This window comes from Episyrphus balteatus, chromosome 1 (assembly GCF_945859705.1).
Source record: "Episyrphus balteatus chromosome 1, idEpiBalt1.1, whole genome shotgun sequence".
Taxonomy (NCBI): domain Eukaryota; kingdom Metazoa; phylum Arthropoda; class Insecta; order Diptera; family Syrphidae; genus Episyrphus; species Episyrphus balteatus.
Genome location: NC_079134.1, coordinates 145,690,693 through 145,710,955, shown reverse-complemented (window position 1 = coordinate 145,710,955; position 20,263 = coordinate 145,690,693). Strand labels below are relative to the sequence as shown.

Genomic DNA, 20,263 nt, shown 5'->3' with positions numbered 1-20,263 from the left:
CATAAGCGCGAGAAAGACAGAATACCTATGCTGCCCATTTTCTGATCCACACAGGCCTATTCCTGACATTTATTTGAATGGTGTAGTGCTTCCCAAGTGTGAAAAGTTTAAATATCTGGGGTCTATGATAAATAACGAAGGTACTTGTGATGACGATATCAATCATCGCGTAAGCGTACGGTGGATGAAGTGGCGGGAAAATTCTGCTATCTTCTGTGATCGAAAAATGCCCCCTAAGCTGAAAGGAAGGCTCTACACCGCAGTTGTGCGTCCAGCACTCACATACGGTTCACAATGTTGGACAATGTACAAAAAGTATGAGAATAAGTTAACGGCAGCTGAGATGAAGATGCTTCGTATGCCAGCAGGAGTAACAAAGCTTGATAGAATTAGAAGTACGAAGATCCGAGGAAGCCTTCATGTTAAAAACACCATCTCCCAAAAAATTGAACACGACCGACTCAGTTGGTATTGCCATGTTCAAAGGAGAGATCCTGAGAACCCCGTCAAAAAAGCAATATCATACAACGTTCCAACACGAAATAAAAAGAAAGGTAGGCCTAAAAACTCCTGGTACAAGCAAATGCAAAAACACCAGCATTCAGTTGGCCTTAGAAATGGAACAATACAAAACCGGGAGGCTTGCCGCCGATTTCTGAGGTCAACCCGGCGAACCCCACAAGCGGATCACTAGTGTGAAGCAGTAACGTGGGATAGTTATGATCCCCTCGACATCGAGATCATAACAGCGCCGAGAAAAAGGAAGAAGAAGAAGAAAGTATTAAACTTCTCGTTTAATATCCATAACAATTTAATACTGTTCACAATTTTTAACACCCGCTATCACTATCGCAAGTTGACACCTTATAACTGCAGCGATAAGAAAACTGTACATTTTTTTATATACCGACTTTGAATGGCTATTAAGAAATGAAAAAATGGGTAACCGTCAAATTTTTTTTTTTGTTTTGGTTCGATGGGAGATTGTAGAACGTTGTTTAATCATTGGATTTTAAAAAATTGACATTTACTTTTTTTATTTTTGACCTATGGCGGGACCCACTGTGCAACGGGTCGACTTTGACTGTCTAATTTTCTGCGTAGATAATTGTGTCAAAAATATTAGTTAGTGTAGAATAAAAAGACAATGATTGGAGTTTTGAATATTAAAAGATTTTTGTAAAATTTGCAACTTTTACAAAACTAGTCTCGATATAAAACTCAATAAAAGGGCGTCAGAGATTGATATTTTTTCTGCTATTTTCAAATTTCTAAAAATTTTTGTACGGCTCTGATAAAAAAAGAAAATTGGAAACGTGCAATTACAACAGTTCGAGTCCTACACGAGCAATTTTCATGATTATCACAACATAAGCGACTTAGCCCCACTTTTGTCAGTTAAAAAGCTAAATAAAATTTAAAGAACAATTATTTGTAACGACAGTTTGAACACACGAAATAAAAAGCGAAAAACTAAATTGACAAAGTGAAAGAGTATTCAATTTATTAAAGTAAAGTTGCTTAAATTTATAAAAAATTATAACATTGTAAATATAAATAGAAAAAAGTTGGTTGTTGAAATAACCATTTTTTTGCTCTTTAAGCATTTTGAGAAGCTAAAAATGCAGTGTTTTTGCAATTACTTTTAACATTACGTGTGTAAAGTAAATCAGATCCATTTACGAGAAAATTGCAATGCACCAAATATTTTGTATGGGAAGTAGGTACATGTTTTTAGCTCCTGTGGATTTTTTTTTATTTTTTCTCGACCGTGGGTGGCGACTCCAAGCTACTACAGCCTATTAACAAATGATCTTTATAATTTATGTAAAACAAAATTCTTTGATATTTAAATTTGTATTGGTACATGCACATTATACCATAAGCGTGAAGTCCACGTTGAATGATTTAAACTCTTTTTGTAATAAAAAACAAAAAAAAAACACGACCAGGCCAGGAATTGAATTGAAGACTTTAAATCGTTAGTAGCGTTAATCACGTTTTTTGTTCTAGTGCCCACAAGTTGAAAAAGAAAATGAACTTTTCACTCAAATTTTAAGAAAATTTTCTCTATGAAAATAATAAGAAATCTCTCTAAAAAAAAACCTTCTTAATCGTTGATTTTAATAAGATTTCCTTATAAAACCTATAGTAGAGTAACTAAAGCAAATTATTAGGGAACCCGGCCGAACAGCTCTGATTTTGACGATTTTTTTTTTTTCAAACGTAGGTAATTAAAAATACTTTAAAGTCTATAGATTAAAAATTGCCGGTGTTGCCGTATTGTTTTTTTAAATTAAAATTAATTTTTTTTAACAAAACCATTTTTTTTGTTTAAATTTCATAAAACAAATGATAGCAAAAGATTCTCTAGGTAATTTAAGGAAAATATAAAAAGGCAGTAAGGGACAATCTTCCATCGTTTAAGCGATAAATGCAATTTTCTAACATTCTGACCTCCAACACAAAAAAAATATTTTGAAAACAAAAAAATATTTTTTTTTGTGTTTGAAGTCAATTAATAAGAAAATTGCATCTATCGCTTGAACTATGGAAGATTGTCCCTCACTCCCATATATTTTTATTTTCCTAAAATTTCCTAGACAATCTTTTGGCATCAATTTATTTATGAAATTTAAGAAAAATTTTTGAAAAAAATTTGTTTTTGTTCACAAAAATCTTCAATTAAATTTAAAAAATCAAAACGGCAACACCGGCAATTTTTAATCTATAGACTTTAAAGTATTTTTAATTACCGACGTTTGAAAAAAAAGATCATCAAAATCTAAGCTGTTCGGCCGGGTTCCGTAATATTGCCAATTTTTGAGCTTTAGTTACTCCACTACTATAGGCAACAAAACAATAAGGCAATCTGTTAGTTTTTAGGTGGTCATATTTTTTTCTCTGTATACGGAATAACTTTAAACTATTAATTATAAAGACAGAAATATACTCACAAAGATACACTATAAAAGACAAACAGAAAGGAAAACAGACAACTTATTTCGCATTTACACACTTTCGAGGATTGTTATTTTTGCACAAACAAAAAATAAGTCTAGACTTTTTTTAACTTTACAAACCATATAAAACAGCTTTAATTGAAATTTTATATTCCATCAATATAAACACTCCTCAAGACATAAGAAAAACCGAAAAAAAAACTTATCCTCAGCATGCCCATCAAGTTGTAGCTTATTATACTCTCTTTGGGTCAAAGCCTTGCTGTACTATATCCGCCTGAGTTCCACATAACCACTTGAACTGTCTTTTAGGTCTTTTTTCTTCAGCACAAAATCATAAAATTAATTGGCATCATTGTACCCTTTTAACTATTTCAAAATTTTGTATGTTAATTAATTTGAAAAAAAAAATTATTCTTATATGTTTGCAGCTTCCTTTTTCATCGCTTTTGAAAACGACACATAAATAAAACGATGACTGAACTCCAAGAAAATGCAACTAAAAAAAAAAAAAAACTAGAGAAAAAAAATCACCATCCCACTTAATCCCGAAAAAATATAATCAACACGAACACGAAGTGCAATTGCTCCTCTACCGCGTGATGCATGAGAAATGCATCCCAGGTGACAACATCAAAAATAAGGGTCCTCCAAATAAAAAATCTAAACCACCTCCATTGCCACCTCCACATCAATCGTGTTGCATAGGGCACTCAACTGACAGCATTCCCAATTAAAATATAGGCTGCGACCACGACGAAGACTCTTGTCGGTTGTCGGTATTGAGAAGCAGCTGTGTGCTGCCTATTGTTCCTTCTATTTTATTCGAGGATAATAAATTGGCACATCTCTTCATCTCTCATCATCTTAACATCAACACCGCGCCATCAACGCCATCTAAACAACAACAACAAAACAACAACCCAACATCATGCTGACAAGATATTCGTGAATAATTCTTTTTTTTTCCTGACCCGTGAAGTGAATTTTTTTGAAAAAAAAAATAAAATAAAATAAAAAAATATTTATCCATGAGATGTAAAAAAAAAAAATATTTAAAAGTGTTTTGAAGCCATAATTATATTCAGGGTAAATTTAATATTAGCTTCTTTTTTTTAATTTAATTTGATTTTCTTGGAACAAAATTTAAAAAATCTTAATTTTAAGCGTTTTTATTATTTATATAAGATTTTTTCTTATAAACGAAATTTTCTTCAATTTGAGTCTAGTCAAATTTAGACTCTTTTTAGAAGGAAAACAAAAAATATTAAGGACATTTTTTTTTATCGTCAGTTTATTGTCGTTTTCAGTTTAGTTCGATTTTTATTATATGTTTTTTTATTATTTAAAAAGAAAATTAAAACAAAAAAAAAGTCAAACCAAACTCATAAAAATGTGTCTCAACTCACTTGAATCCTTCTATTGTCACTAAACACTGAATTCATATATTTTTTGTTCATTTCCATTCATTTAAAGATAAATAAAAAAACAATTTAACTTAATCTAAAAACAAAAAATAAAAAAAAGATGATAAATATCCAAAACCACAGAGTTTTTTTATTTTATTTTCTATTTTATTTTTTGTTTTAGTTAGGAATTTAATAAATAAGTTTTCAAGTCTATTTTATTGTGATTTTAATTTTATGGTAAATTAAAAAAAAAATAAAAATCAACTCTTATATTTTAATTAAAAAATAAAAATAAAAAAAACGAAAAAAAAAAAATACATTTATTAGATATTTAAAAATATTACAAAAAAAAAATCTGAAAACAACTTGTATTCATATATTAACTGCCTTTTTCTGAAATCGGTAACTAGCTTAGATTTATTTTTTTATTTTTTTGATTTTTTTTTTTTTTTTCTTGAAGTCACATACATAAATTTGATGTTTCTTATATAAACTTACAATACATTATAATAATATAATATTCGTATTTAATTATTTTGTAGAATACATATATACATAGATTTATATTAAATAAAAACAAAAAAATAAAATATATAATGTGTGAACAGAAAAAAATGTGTTTAATGGTCACATCATAATTATCATGATGCTCATGATTGATCACAAAAACAAAATAAAACAAAAAAAAAAAACGTAGATATGTAAATCTTAATTAAAGAAAATGAAATACATAAATTACTCTGGTAGTTATACAAATTAAATAAAATGTGAAAAATTCTTTGTTTAAATTTAAATTGTTGGTTTTTTTTTTCATTGAAAATTAATAGAAAGTGACAAGGTAAGGAAATTAGAGCATGAAGAAACCAAACGCAAGCATTTGAAATGCAATTTTGGATATAAAAACAATTTGATGTCCAGATTTTCTACTAATATTAAAACTATCATTATCTAATGAATTAGTATTAAAGTCACTGCACAAATGAAAAAAACATACTATAAATTTCATTGTTTTTCAAAATCGTCAGGATCAGGAGAAATCACCGTTATAGCCTGTTTTGACAAGAGAAAATGAGATAATTGCCCATACAAATTTTAGATTTGCACTGAAACAGCTTAGATATTGAGTATTGACAAACGCAACCAATTCTTTACGGTGAACACTTCAGTCACTTTATTTCCTAGCTCATTTGTCATTTTATGCAAATAATGAGTTCGAAATCATGTCATTTCAAATTTGAAGTTTTTATGGCTTACTAACTCATTTTCCTTAGTCGAGGCATGTCAAAATTCGAAAAAATGAAATATCATCAAAACTAAAATACATTTTTGGTTTTCTTTGAAAACTTATTGTACAAACAAAATATAGAAATCAAATTAAATTGATTTTATTAAATATTTGTTTAGCGAAACAAAAAAAATTGCATTAATCATCACTTTTATTCAAATGAATAAAATGTTCCACATACGCCACAGTGACCGTTAAAGTTTGATCTTACAAACAGTAAGTGTGTACGTTCAGACTCAGCAGAAAATTGTAGATCTTCTCCATTCTATAGTGACGCAGCAAATACACAGGATGTTCCAGGATGTGTTTTGGAATCAGCATTAAAAAATACCTTGTGTATATAATACCATCGTCTATTTTTGCTAATTTTAAAAATCTCCATTTCGCGCTTTGACCTTCAAAATCGCGACTTGCGGGCATGAGATTTTTCTAGACTTTTGAGGTATGTTATAGAATGCCAAAACGAAGGTATTGAACAAAAAAAATTTCTATTAGCATTCATTCCGAGGTTAAACCCTTATTTGACTGGATTATTATATTTTTGTTTTTTTTTTTTTAATAATATTTTTAAAATTAAGTTTTTTTTTAATTTAAAATTAAAAAGTTCAAAACTTGAAAATCTAAAAAATAGAACATGTAGGTTTTGAAAAAAAAAAACAAATATATGCATATTTTTTAAAAAATTTTTAAGTAATATAGGCTTTTAAATCCGCGGCCAAAATTTTTAAAATTAAGTTTTTTAAAAATTTAAAATTCAAAATTTGAAAATCTAAATAAAAATCACATGTAGGTTTTGAAAAAACAAATACTTGCATATTTAAAAAAAAAATTTGTAAGTAATATTGGCTTTTATATCCGCGGCCAAACTTTAAAAAATTAGTTTTTTTGAAATTTAAAATCACCCATTACAAAATTTAAAAATTTTAAAAAATAGCACATGTCGATCATTCAAAATACTTTATGTATATTTTTTATTTGCTCAAAAATAGTCATTTTTGAGGAAGTTTATAACTTCCTCAAAAATGACTATGCCAAATGACCTGAGCAAAAAATCAAAAAACTAAGAAATAGCACATTTAGAGTTTTGAAAAGTAAGTATACTGTTTCAATTTCATTAAATAATGTCCATTCGTTAGCCCAGGAGAGCTTGCTAAAGTTTTATTTTTACTGTAAAATTTTACACATTACCGAAATAAAAAAAAAAAAAAATGGCACATATTCAAAATCAAAATTACAACAAATCTCCATTTAAAGAAATCCATTTTTTATTCTTGTTTCTTACACAGAGAAAAATAGACCACATAAAATAGAACAAAAACAATAAGATTTCTCTATGGTTTTCATCCAAGAAGGAAACCTTATTAAAACAATCGGGTTTTCCTTATTGTTTTAAAATCTGCAAAAAAATAAAAAAAAACGATGACCAGACTGGGAATCGAACTGGAGACTTCAAATCATTAGTCGCTCACCTTACCACCTGAACCAACCTGCCATGAAAATATTGATCGCGATTTTTGTTCTAGTGCTAAGTTGCAAAAAAAAATCAACTTTTCAGTAAAATTTTAATAAGATTTTCTCTATAAAAATAATAAGAAATCTCCTTAAAAAAACCTTATTAATCGTTGATTTTAATAAGATTTCCTTATGAAATGTATGGGCGGTAAAACAATATGGCAATCTGTTAGTTTTTAGCGGGTCATATTTTTCTCTGTGTAGATATCCGCTGCCAAAGATTTTTTTTGTCTGTTGTCTGCTACTTTCAGGGTCATTTAAAACACTTGAATTAATTTTGTATTAAAAATTTGTTTTTTTTTTTAATTCACTCATTTTTTTTAATTAGGATTTTCAGTATTCTTTTTTATGGAAAAATAATTTTTTTTTATAAATATAAACTAGGCTCTAATAATAATTAGCCTTATAATAAAATTAATACTCATTTACGTGTTTTTTTTTTTTTTCAATAAAATGATATCAAAGTGAAGTGAAAAAAAACTTTAAAAACTAGGGTAAATTAGGGCATTATGGCATACCTAAGCACAAACTCAAAAAACTTTCCTACCGACAACAATTTTTACTTCAATCATTTTTTTAAATTAAATTTCATAAAAAACGTAACATAAATAAATTATTTAAGAATCAATATTCAAGCTTTTTAACAAAAAATACATTAAATTAAAAATAGTCCAAAAAAAACCATATTGCCCTATGTACGGGCAATATGGCGAACCCCATTTACTTCGGAGCCCTTTACTTTTTTTACGTATATTTGGCATTTCTGAAATATAATTGTAAATAAGTTTCATAAAATTAACGTTAAATTGAAGTTAATTTCAAATTTAAAAAAATGCAGAGATATTATGTTAATTACTTTTGAAATTAGTTTTACGGGCATTATGGCGCAGTCGGGTATAATGTAGCGCCATAATGCCCTTATTGCATCTGCGCCATATTGCAAATATACACATATTCACAAAACACCAAAAACCAAACACAATTCTTACTTCATTTTAAATATTACAAGTTATATAACCAAACCAAAACTGTACTCTGCATTCCACTCTTGACAACAAACACGTGCACTGTATAGTTACCGAGATACACACAAACAAAAACAAAGCGATATTATATTGGAACCCAGAACCGGTATATTTTTTTTGTTTTCTTTTTTGTTTATCACAAAAATAATAGCACTGACCTGCGATCGTCACAAAGCTAGTGTTTAACGAAGACCAACGTTTCTGCATTGGTTTTATTTAAATTTGAGTATTGGAAGTGTGGTAGTTGAGAGGTGCGCCATAATGCCCGGTGCGCCGTAATGCCCGAAGTTACCCTAATTGAAAAAATGGGTTTACACTTCGTTGCAAAATTTCGTAGCTATTAAAATCTTTACTGCATTTCAGAAGTGACACTATCTAAGGTAGGAAACAATTTTTATCAGAGTTCATTTTAATCTATATAAGGGTGGTTCAAAAAAATTGAAATTCTTTTTTTTTTATTTATTTATACTCTGAAAAATTGCTAGGCACCTCTAGAATATACTCACCAAATATGAACTCTTTATATTAATGGGAAGATCCTCCGCTTCGCAATTTTCTATTTTTACATCAATCTTCTAGTACAAAAAAAATATATATTAATAAATCGACTTTTTAGCAAATTTCTTTACATATTCTTGTAGGAAATTGAACGCTCTACAAAAAAGTCCTTATTACACTTTTTCGATTATCTAACAAAAAACTAGTTTTTTGTTCGTAATTTTGTAACATGTTGAAAAATTCTAATAATCAAATGATCAAGACATACTCTTGTAGGAAACATATTGTTCCACAATAAAGGTCTTATATTCGACCTTTTGAAAGATATTTGATTTCAAAGTTTAAAAAAAAATTATAAAAACTTTTCAAAATTTTCAGTTCACTGAAAGAAAATTTTTTGATAGACTATTTGTATATGTTTTTCGGGTTTGTGAAACCATATTCGAAATCTATTTCGAACTATCACGTTATGTTTTCGAGATAACATCAAAAAAGATTTTCATTTCAGGGTTTTTGTGAACACTGTTTTAGGTTATCTAGAAAACCTGACGTGATCAAGTGAAACGGTCTTCGGATTAGATTTCAGCGACCAAAAATACATACTATTAAAATAGTCGCATCTTATTAATAGTCAGCACTATTTTATGGTCAGGCAGAAAAAAAAGTTGTGACCTGGGTGTATACATCAAAACCTTCAGCTATTACAAGTTAAGTGATTTACATATCGAACGTTGATATGGATAGTTTTAAAACTCAAAAAATGTCGATTTTGAGTTCGAAAGGTCAAGATTTTCATTCTTAACAAATGGTATGCTTCTAACTGCAAGACCCGCCACTAGTGAGCAGAATTTTTGTTACTAAATTCATCTGTTTTAATTTTTTATTTCTCCGGAAATCCGGTTTTCTCCCATATATATTATGGGGTTATGTTTGAAATAAAAAAATTATGTTTCAACAAACTCTACAAAATTTATTATTTCCCGAAGAAAGCATTAATTAAAATTTGTTTTTTTATCACAAAGACAATTTTTTCGGTACGGTCTGTCGCATGTTAAAAAAAGCCAAAATATTTAGTTTAGTTACATAAATCTAAGAGTTCAATAACCATTTATGTCTTAAAGATATTGTACCCTGCAAAATAAAGAACAACTAAAGTAAAATTCAGCCATGTTATACAAATGCGATAAGCTTGGAGTTCGTTTGAGAATTCTAATCTGAGCCAAAACAATTTTTTTTTTTTTGACAACTGACCCTAATAGTTAAGATTAACATTTAACACTTTCTTACTTCTTTGTCTAAAACATTTAGCATTAATATTCAAAGAAAAAAAACATCAAAAAAATCAACATTCCTTCGATTTAAATTCCACCCATGGGCCAGTGTCATAAAGTCCAGACTATTAACATCAATAAAAAAAAAAGCCTTTAACAAGTAGAACCACGATTTAATTCCTTAAGGCTTTAAACAAAAACCAACTCAAGAAATAATGAGCAAGTCTTTTCTTACATTTTTAATACTTTACCAAGGAAACTATATCGTCACCACCTCTTAATCGAACGATTGACTGAATTAAAAAAGCAAGAAAATCCGCCCGTAGGTTACATACAAAAACTAGAAAAGGTCGACCCTTACTGTATCCATATGTAACCCTGGCTGGATAAATCGATGCGATCCGCCATGGTCCCCATCCATAACGAAATAATTCCACCGAGAAACACGATCAACCAAAAGCACCTTTGTATGTATATTTTCTTTGGAATTCCATAACACATCTGAACTCTTTGTTGTATATCTGCGTACATTTGGACTTTGCAACAGTTCGAGCAACACAATTGATGAACTGATGATGATGATGGTAGGAACACAGAAGAAATGGCGGTTTTTTCCCCACCGAAAACAGCACAAATGCGGAAAAATCTATGAAACTTCTGGCGTACATATATTCCCGCTGCGCAGTCCAACCAACAACCGACAACACACAAAGATGTGACCAAACATTCAAACCGATAACCGGGAACCCTATGAATTTATTGCTCTCCATCCTTGCAATTCCGACAGACATTTTGGGTTCCAATTTTTTCCTATTTTCTCTAAAAAAATAAAGGTTTAAGGTTTGAAAGAGTCAAAGAGCTGCGAGAAGCTATTTAAAATGATGCCTATTTTAGCCTTTGGCTTGAAACATACTAGAGAGTTTTAGAACTTTGTGATGATGGTGATCCACAAAAACAACAACGTCGTGGATTTTATGTCCAGCTTTTGTCGCTTAACATGATCTTGAGTCAAGCCGGTACAGCACGACTCTATACGACTTCAACTTCAACTTCGTTGAGGACCTCTTCTAAACAAGTTCCAAAAGCAAAAAGGTGACGCCTGTGGGTGTGAAAACCAGAAAAAAATATGCATGAGATTTGCGCATAAACTCGCGCGCCGGGGCAGCCAGCGTCGCATTGTTGCCGGCCCAGATTGAAATGCATCCTCTTGTGCTGCTGTGTTGTTGCAGCCTCCTCGCAACATGGCAGATTATCCCCGAGGTGGGGTTTTGTCTTAATCTTAATTCATTTGCTATAGCAACTTGGATGCCGTTTCAGAGTCAGAGTAGTGCGGTAAGTAAAGAAGGAAATCACATTACACCGGTAGAGGGCATTAGGGAGGTGTTAATGGCGGAGAGATTGACGAGATGCATTTTAATCGACGCGACCGTCCGTTCGTTATATTGTTGCATTGCCTACATTTGTACGGGACCAACGAGAGTATAATATGTCGACTTGTTGGAATGTTGCGGCCATTGGAATGTTGCTCTTTGATACCAATTAATTGACCGAGGAAGTGTGCTGGTGACATTATGTGGTTTGTTGTCGTCGTCGACATCGTCATCGAGGTGGAATTATGTCAATTTGGCTTGTCAATCTCTTATAATACCTATGGGTGTATAAAAAAAAAACTGCTGCTTGTTGGTGTATATTGATGAGGTAGATTATGGGTGATTGTAGTCGAACATGTTTTTTTTTTTTAAATAAATATAGAAATGTTTTAAATTAGCATTAAATTTTGAGAGTTGGAATACAAAAAAAAGAACATAAATAATTTAACAATTAGTAGATACAAAGTTACATGTAAGTTCAGAGATATTGAGATAAACAAATGTTTTTTTCATGCTGCTTTTTAATTGATTTTTTTATCTGGTACTGAAGCTTCCGCAGTTTTTTTTTTAATGGGAGTTTATAAAAGACAATCTGTAAAGTTGAACACGGAATAAGGCAATATTTATAATCTTTGAAGGTCCATATCAAGTTTTTATTCCAATCCCTTCATGTCCAAAATGCCTTGTGGAACTTGAATGCATTTGTGGAACATATGTGGATGAAAGGAGAAAACGCAAAAACACGTAATACTCAAAAGTTCAGAAAAATAAGTATACAGTAATTTGTTGCTAATTTGTTACCCCAATCCTGAATTTGTTGCTCCCCCCTTTACCCCTTAAATCTGTGGAGCAACAAATTCGAGATTGGGGTAACAAATTAGCAACAAATTCCTGCATACTCAGATTTTGGATTTTCGGTTGTGGCGTACCCAAGCTATGAAAATCAATATAAAAAATGTTTTTTTCAGTATTATCGTGTCAAAAACATCACAACTAAGAAATATGAATAGCAAAAAGTTATGTTCCAAAATAATAACTAGCAAACCTAATGTGTTATTCTCATGTTATGTACATGTAAGTAACCCCAAGTAACAATTTAGCTTTCATAAGGGTCAATGCAAGCTATTTTCTGACTTGCATTAGAAGAAGGACAGGTCTTATACAAATCATTTTGGGGCATTTTACCGAAACTGCATAGGACTTTCCTTCACAGGTAATCCACAAGTTAATAGGTTGTGACAAACAGCTAAAAATGGCCTTACGGAAGTCTTCCTGCAGAGGGTTTATCTAATGCACAAACCGGATTACTTGCGTAGGATGTTATAATAAGGCCTTATAGAAGTTGTAATAAGGTGTTGAATTTATGCATAAAAAAAATTATTGAATTTTATTTCATTATTTTTATTTTTATTCTATTTTGCATTTTTCATTTTATTTATTTTAATTTTTTCCTATTTTGTTTTTTCTCCTTTTTTGGAAATTCCACTGCTTTTTCACACATTTTTTATTTTTCACATGCCCCTGCCAGGAATCGATCCCACGTACCTCTGCATACCAAGCCAGCACCTTACCTAGTGGACCATACTCGAATTTTAAAGATGAGTAGAAAAAAGGGAGCTAATTGAACCCTCACATAAAAATGCATTTTTTTTTTCTAAAGCGTTACAAACATTGCATATCTGCAGGATAAAAACTTTGCATACTTACTGGTGAAAAACATTGCATACTTAAGAGATGAAAACATTGCATACTCACAAGAACCTCTTGGAACAGGTCTTATGAAAGCCTTCTGTCACTTGAAAATACAAGGCTTCTTTAGAACGGTTCAAACAGGTCTTATAAAGGTCTTCTTTAACTTATATTTACAAGGCTTCTCGTAAACACTTCGAGATAGCCTTAAGGAGACCTCCTTTTTTTCCAAAATGGATGATTTGCGTAAGTATGCCTTAAACTAAACGTATACAAACTATAGCTTGCCGAATCGAAGAAAATGGACCTTATGCAAGTAAAATTGTTACTGCCTATGAGCACCAAAAAAAGTCGGACAACTGAGGAAATAACTTTTTACAGAACAAATAATGTATGCTACTTCTTTTAAGCCAAAACACAAAACACTTTCTGGATTAACATTTTTTATATCTTTTTTTCAAAATTATGAGCATGTATATAAAAAAAATTTTTTTTTGTAAAAAAAAATAATGTGGATTTCAGTCCTTTTTTCGATTAAAAAAAAAATTAAAAGCATGATTTTTGACTAATTTTTTGTACTAATCCAGTTACTAGGCATTATTATCTTTCAATTAAGCCATCGAAACCTAAAAAATTATTTAATGGATTTTGGATTTTTACGAATTTTCAAAGATGTGTTACATGAGAGTAACGCTGGTACCGAAAGGGTTAAAAGTTGAAACAGCTGAAAATTTAAGCTTTTACGTTATTTAAGTTAATAAATGCCACTTTGGGCTTGACATTTTAGGTGAATTGACTATCCACAAAGGAATTTGCATAAATAAAACATAACCATCAAAATATTCTTTCATGAGATTAGTTTTTGTGAGAAAAATAATACCTTAATTTTTGTACCACTGATTGGTTATTGGTATAATTTTAATGTTTATAATATAAAATCAAGCAAAATTAAAAATCAAAAAAAAAAATAAAAAAAAAAAATCGAAACTCAAATGAATTTTTGAAAATTAGCTTTTAAACTTTTTTTATTTGCTTTTATTTAGTAGCATACCATTTTTTGTTTTATTTTTGAAGAATGTTTATAAATGTATAAAATATTATTTAAAAAAAATTCAAGACTGGGTCACGTGAGCCCTCGTCTAAGAGTTCAAGTTACTTAAGCTTTTAAGACTTTCTATTCACAAATTTGGTTAAAACAAAATTAATAAAACATAAAATTCGATTTTTATTGAATAAAAACATATTATTTAGTTTAGCTTCAAAACCGTTAGAGCCGTTGTTTTAAACATTATTCTACTACTACTACTACTACTTCGGACCTTAATCTTTTATATATATTAGTAGCGATTTTTATAAGAACTGTTTTCTTTTTTTCAAGCCCTGAGTAAATCTTTCCGATATATTTTTTATTGTCCGAAATATCTTCAGTTGTTTCTGTCTTGAGGAGCAATGATTATTGCCTAGTCTGTTTTATCAATCTTTTAAAAAACAAATTGAAATTCTATTCTTATCTTTCGCTGAGTGTCAAATATTGCATATTTCTCCGGATTTTTCATGTTTTACCACTTGGGAAAAGACTCGAATAATTATTAAGTACTTTCAACAGCATATAAAGATTTCCTAACTCTTAAATTATGATCGCTCAAAAGTTTTCTTCGATTTTTTGTACAAACCGTCCAAAACCAAATCCACACCACACCGCTTCGGGTCTGGAACTGATGTCTTCAGTCGGTCAAAAATAATCAGCGACTAGCAAAGTTAAATATATTTAACTTTTGCAAAGACAGTTAGGATAAATGATATTTTCATTGGTTTTGGGCAATCATGCGGGTGGAACTATAATTAGCAGCTGGTGCTATAAAAGAAACACGAAGTTTTTCGAAGAGCATCAAATCAATGGTATAGCTTGACTAACTGAAGTGTGGTTTATCTAAAAAAAATTTGGCCGCTTTTGCTTTCGATGACTACACTGAGGGAAAAAACGCAACGTACAATGTAATATGTTCAACGTTGATTCAATGTTGAAAAAACTTACATGAAACATCTTTAAATTAAAATTAAAACAACGTTAGAAATTTTTTTGAAGTGAAAACTTCTTTAGTATCGTAGTCATTTGAAACAAGATGAAACGAAAAAGCGACACGAAAAATCAATTGATCATAACTTTTTTGTTTTAATATGTAGATAGATGAATGAAATTAATACAGTACATAAGTAATTAAATAAATTATGATTGTGCAAAATTTCAAATAATTTCTTGTTCAAAATTCTGAGATAACGGTGAAAAGATGTTCTTTTTCTAAACACGTTATATAATCTTTAATTGAAAAACTTGAAAAATACCTCAAAACACCTGTGAAGGTTTGTTGCCGAGAACCAGCCAGCAGTAGAGGAAGTACCGTTATCTCAGTTTGAAATTTCGATATGGTTGGCTTTAAACAATTCTTCCTTTTTGTGTAGGCATGGTAGAAATATGATTGAATCGTCATATAAAAGGTGAAATAATACCAATTGACATAAAATTTATTATAGGTTTATTTTTTTTTTTTTAAATGATTTAATGGCGTTAGAAGAGAAAATTGAAAAGAAATTGATTGTTTTGCTTTTTTTTATGAAAACTAATTGGGTGGTATGGTATAAAATTTATGGTAGGTTGTCATATAAAAAAAGTGATGGAATAAAAAAAGTTATATTTTTTCTAAATGATTTTTAAGGTTTCACTTCAAACACGTGTGAATTGCACACATGATTTTTTAATTTTTGTCGGACTTCAGCTTTTGTTGCATTGTATCACTCTTATTTGAGATAGCATGTTGTTAAAGCATTCGCCAAGTGATCCAAGGGTTACAGGTTCGATCCCCAGTGGCTGCGAATTTTTTCTTTTTTTTTTTATAAATTGATGCTTTTTTTCAAAGTTGAAACAACTTTGATTTAAAGATATTTTATAACGGCAAACCACTTTAAACTAAAGATATTTCATTCCGAAAAATAGTTAAATCAACTTGGTTTTCGTTGATTTTAAGTTGTTTTTTCCCTCAGTGTATTGTAAGGCTTATAGTCTATTTAACTTTTTATACACAAAGCCGATCAAAATGACTTTTGTTGCAAGGACTACCACGAATTTTCATTTTTTGCTATACTTTTTACCAATTTCCTTAAATAATAGCAGTCTGTTAAACACGGAACATTGTCCAATCAATACGTTTTTTAAAAATCGATTTTTTTTTTTTTTCAATATTAATTTTTGTTTTCTATAAAAAAATTCTTAAAAATGCAAGACATTTTCCTTAACATGTTCCATTTTAATAGTTTCTCTAATTTTCTTATTTTCCATATCCACAAATACATGCCATCCCACTGTGCATATCTATGTAATGCATTCAATGTCACGCACCTCAAATTATAATTTTTGTACAATAATTGTTGTTCTCTGAATGCACCAGATGGAACCTTTAGGACACAAAACCCAACATTTATTCATATAAATTTTTGTTTCCCCCTTTAATTGATGTATACATCTTTGTGTCTTTTCTCAAGGGAATGTCTATAACTTCAGGCAAGACTAATAAACGGGTATGTTACCAACACACAAACTCTTCTATACTGATTAGAGACCTTATACTACCTCTCTAAGTAAAGATAATAATACTTTTGTACACCTCTAGCGTGACTATGAGCACCAAAAAGTGAGTAACACAAACACAAAACATTGATGGCATTTACCCTAAGGACCATAGTAAAGACATGCCTCTGCTTTAAAAAAAAAAACCAAAACAAAAAAGGCCTTGTCTACTAACATGCATCACGAAGGCGCCTTAGGCGCCGGCCGCGTCAGGTGTAATTAATAGAGAGCCACAACAATTTTATGTCACGCGTTTTCTGCTATTTATCCTTCATCAAGCTGTCAAAGTAAAGCGGCTTCTGTGTGTGTCTCTCTCTCTATAAATACTATTCACAAATGTCTAGTCTAGAGTCCAAGATATCAAAATAAAAAAAAAAAAGATATAAATCGTTACAGCAAATAAGTTGAGTGAGTCAATAAATTGTTTGAGTTAAAAACCGCGACTCAAGTTTGTTGACTTTTTTTTTGCGTTTTTTGTCAGTGACACTTCACTACCGGTGGTTTTGAAATAACACCAACAAAATCCTACTAACTAACTAGTAACTGTACACCAAAATGCATTACAATTTATTTAAAATCAAAAAAGTCATCGAATGAATTGGACAAACGGGGCTTGAGAAGTTGGAGGGTTTAAAAAAACACCAACTAAACAACCCAAAAGGTAAAAATAATTACGATATCATCACGTTTCTGACGTTTACTCAATTAATCATCATTATTGCTGCGGGCTTTAAAGAAACGCTCAGCCATTAGTCTTTTGTGGCTATGGAAGTCTCTTGAAAAGCGCACAAAGCCTACACCAAAAGTCGTCAGCTATGAAGCGTGTTGGTGGGCAAGCGCAAGCAATAATCCGCAATGTTTCCTTCCCCAATAGCACTTTTCTGACCACAACAACAACATTCAACTAAACAGAAAGATAGATACAAATGGACATGTCAGTTCTTCTAGAATATGATTTGAACGCGCTTGCGCGCACACAGCAAATTGATACAAGATGGTGCTGGTGGTGGAATCGCGCAAAAATCAGGAATCACCTGATCTTCCTCTAAAAAACTATCATGCAAAGTATTAGACTTGCGCTAACCAAATACTAGCCACACGAAAATCGCTTCAGGTCTCCAAATTCTATACTCCTAAGTCTCTCTAGATGGCTGCTCTGCATCTTTTCAGGATGGTTTCGGTTTCAGTTTCAACACAGTTTGTTGGCTAGTTCTATAGTGGCTATAATAGACAGCCTTATAGAAGAGTGGTCTTGAAAGCATATCGTATTCGCGTTATATTTATACAACGAGAACAGCAATATCTTGGCAGACATAACTTAAAAGAGAAAAATATTCTTGTCGCCTCTTGATGAATTATGGCGGAAAACAAATTATGTAACCGTTCTAGCAGCATTCTCTTTGCCTTGTGTTACCCCCCTCAAGTTGGTTGTTGGATTTCAAAGATGAAAAGTGCTCTCAAGTCTCACAAGACAAGAAGATGAAGAAGAACTATGTGCCCGTTAATAGAGTATCCCCCCCACCTATAAATAAAACCAGGAAGAGATGGTGTATTCAAACTAAAGCTCCTCGAGGATAAAGAAGAATCCTGGATTTAGAGAATATATCCGTTTGAAATTAATCGTTTACAGTATGTGTGAGAAGAAATATGTCTTCTTAGATAAGTTTAGCATTTTTTTAGTGGATATTAAATTTTGAACTAAGTGGAGCCCAAAAGTAGGCTTTTTTAGTTAGGATAGTTGCCTTGAGTTGGTTATGATATAAAAAATTTAAAAAATAATTCCTTCTAATCCATCGGATGCAACAATAAGCGAAAGGTATTTTTAACCTCTATAAAGTATTGAAAGGAAAAAGTTCTTAAGAGTTTTGGTTGCTGAGTTATTTGCAATCAAATGTAGGTACTTTTTTCGAATATTTGAACTTTAGAAGCAGATTGCATTTAAAAAAGTCTCAAAATAAGTTCTGCATTGAAGATATGAGTTCATAGTGAACAATCTTATGCATCTGGTACAAAAATTACAAATCAAGTTTTTGAAGATTTTCGAAAAAAATCCAAGGTTAACCCCTTTCCGAAAAAATTAATTTGTAACAACTTCTTCCAAATCTATCAAATGAGATATCATAAGAAAGGTCTTTTTGAGCTCTGTTAGTGGCTGAAAACCAAAATTTTCTTTGAGGTATGGTTGCTGAGTTATTTGCATGCAAACATAGATTTTTTCAAACATTTGGTCTTTGGAAGCCAATAACTTCAGAAAAAAACCTCGAAACACGTTTTGAATTGAAGATATGAGTTCATAGTGAACAGGTCTATGCATTTAGCTACAAAAATTAAAAAATACATTTTTTGAAAATTTTCGGAAAAAATCCAAGGTTAACCCCTTTCCAAAAAAAAATGCATTTTAAACAATTTAATCCAAATCCATCGAATGAGACATCATAAGATAGGTATTTCTTAGCTCTATTAATGACTGAAAACCAAAATTTTGTTTGAGGTCTGGTTGCTGAGTTATTAGCATTCAAAAATAGATTTTTTTCTAACATTTGGACTTTGGGAGCAGATAACTTCGAAAAAAAAATCTCGAAACAAGTTTTGAATTAAAAATATATGTTCATTGTGAACAGGTCTATGCATTTAGGTACAAAAATTAAAAAATTCATTTTTTGAAGACTTTCGAAAAAAAATCCGAGGTTAACCCCTTTCAAGAAAAAAAATAATTTTTAACAACTTCCTCCAAATCCATCAAATGAAAGGTCTCTTTTAGCTCTGTTTGTGGCTGAAAACCAAAATTTTCTTTAAGGTCTGGTTGCTGAGTTATTTGCGTGCAAACATAGATTTTTTCAAACATTTGGACTTTGGAAGCCAATAACTTCAAAAAAAAAAATCTCGAAACACGTTTTGAATTGAAAATAAGAGTTCATAGTGAACAGGTCTATGCATTTAGCTACAAAAATTTAAAAATCCATTTTTTGAAAATTTTCGAAAAAAAAATCCAAGGTTAACCCCTTTCAAGAAAAAAAATAATTTTTAACAACTTCCTCCAAATCCATCAAATGAGATATCTTAAGAAAGGTCTCTTTAAGCTCTATTTATGACTGAAAACCAAAAGTTCCTCTGAGGTTGGCTTCCTCAGTTATTTGCAAACAAAAATATTTTTTTTTTTTTCTTACATTTGGACTTTTGAACAGATAAGTTGGAGAAAAAGTCTCCACACAAGATTTGATTTAAAGATATGAGTCCATTGTGAACAAGTTAGTTCATTTAAGTAGTAAAATTACAAATTAATTTTTTCTAAGATTTTTGAAAAAAAAAATCCGAAAAAATGCATTTTAAAAAACTTTCACCAAATCCATTGAGTGAAGCTACAAGCTTTAAAGAAATTAAAAAGTTTCTTAAGGTATGATTGCTGAGTTATTTGCAATCCAATGCAATCCTATAGAAAAAAAATATTACGTATACGCCACAGTGACCTAGTATGAAAAATTCGAAATGCGATATTGGTTTCTCTTCACAGCAGTTTCTTTCTTTGTTAAACATACTGTAATAAAAAATTACAATTCATCTTCACAAAAATAATCAGTAGCACAAAAAACCTCTCAGTCTATCTTCCACACCATAAGCT

The 20,263-nt window shown here is 30.6% G+C and overlaps 2 protein-coding genes across 3 annotated transcripts in view; both read left to right on the top strand.

Moving 5' to 3' along the window:
- Positions 1-3,529, top strand: part of LOC129907335 (putative uncharacterized protein DDB_G0277255) — a 206,187-nt gene extending 202,658 nt beyond the window's left edge. For both annotated transcript variants that reach the window (XM_055983482.1, XM_055983484.1), the window contains one exon: positions 3,395-3,529. The gene's annotated coding sequence lies outside the window, so the exon portion shown is untranslated. The remainder of the gene's footprint in view (positions 1-3,394) is intronic.
- LOC129907356 (proteasome inhibitor PI31 subunit) overlaps positions 1-20,263 on the top strand; it is a 313,952-nt gene that overhangs the window by 216,482 nt on the left and 77,207 nt on the right. The window lies entirely within an intron of this gene.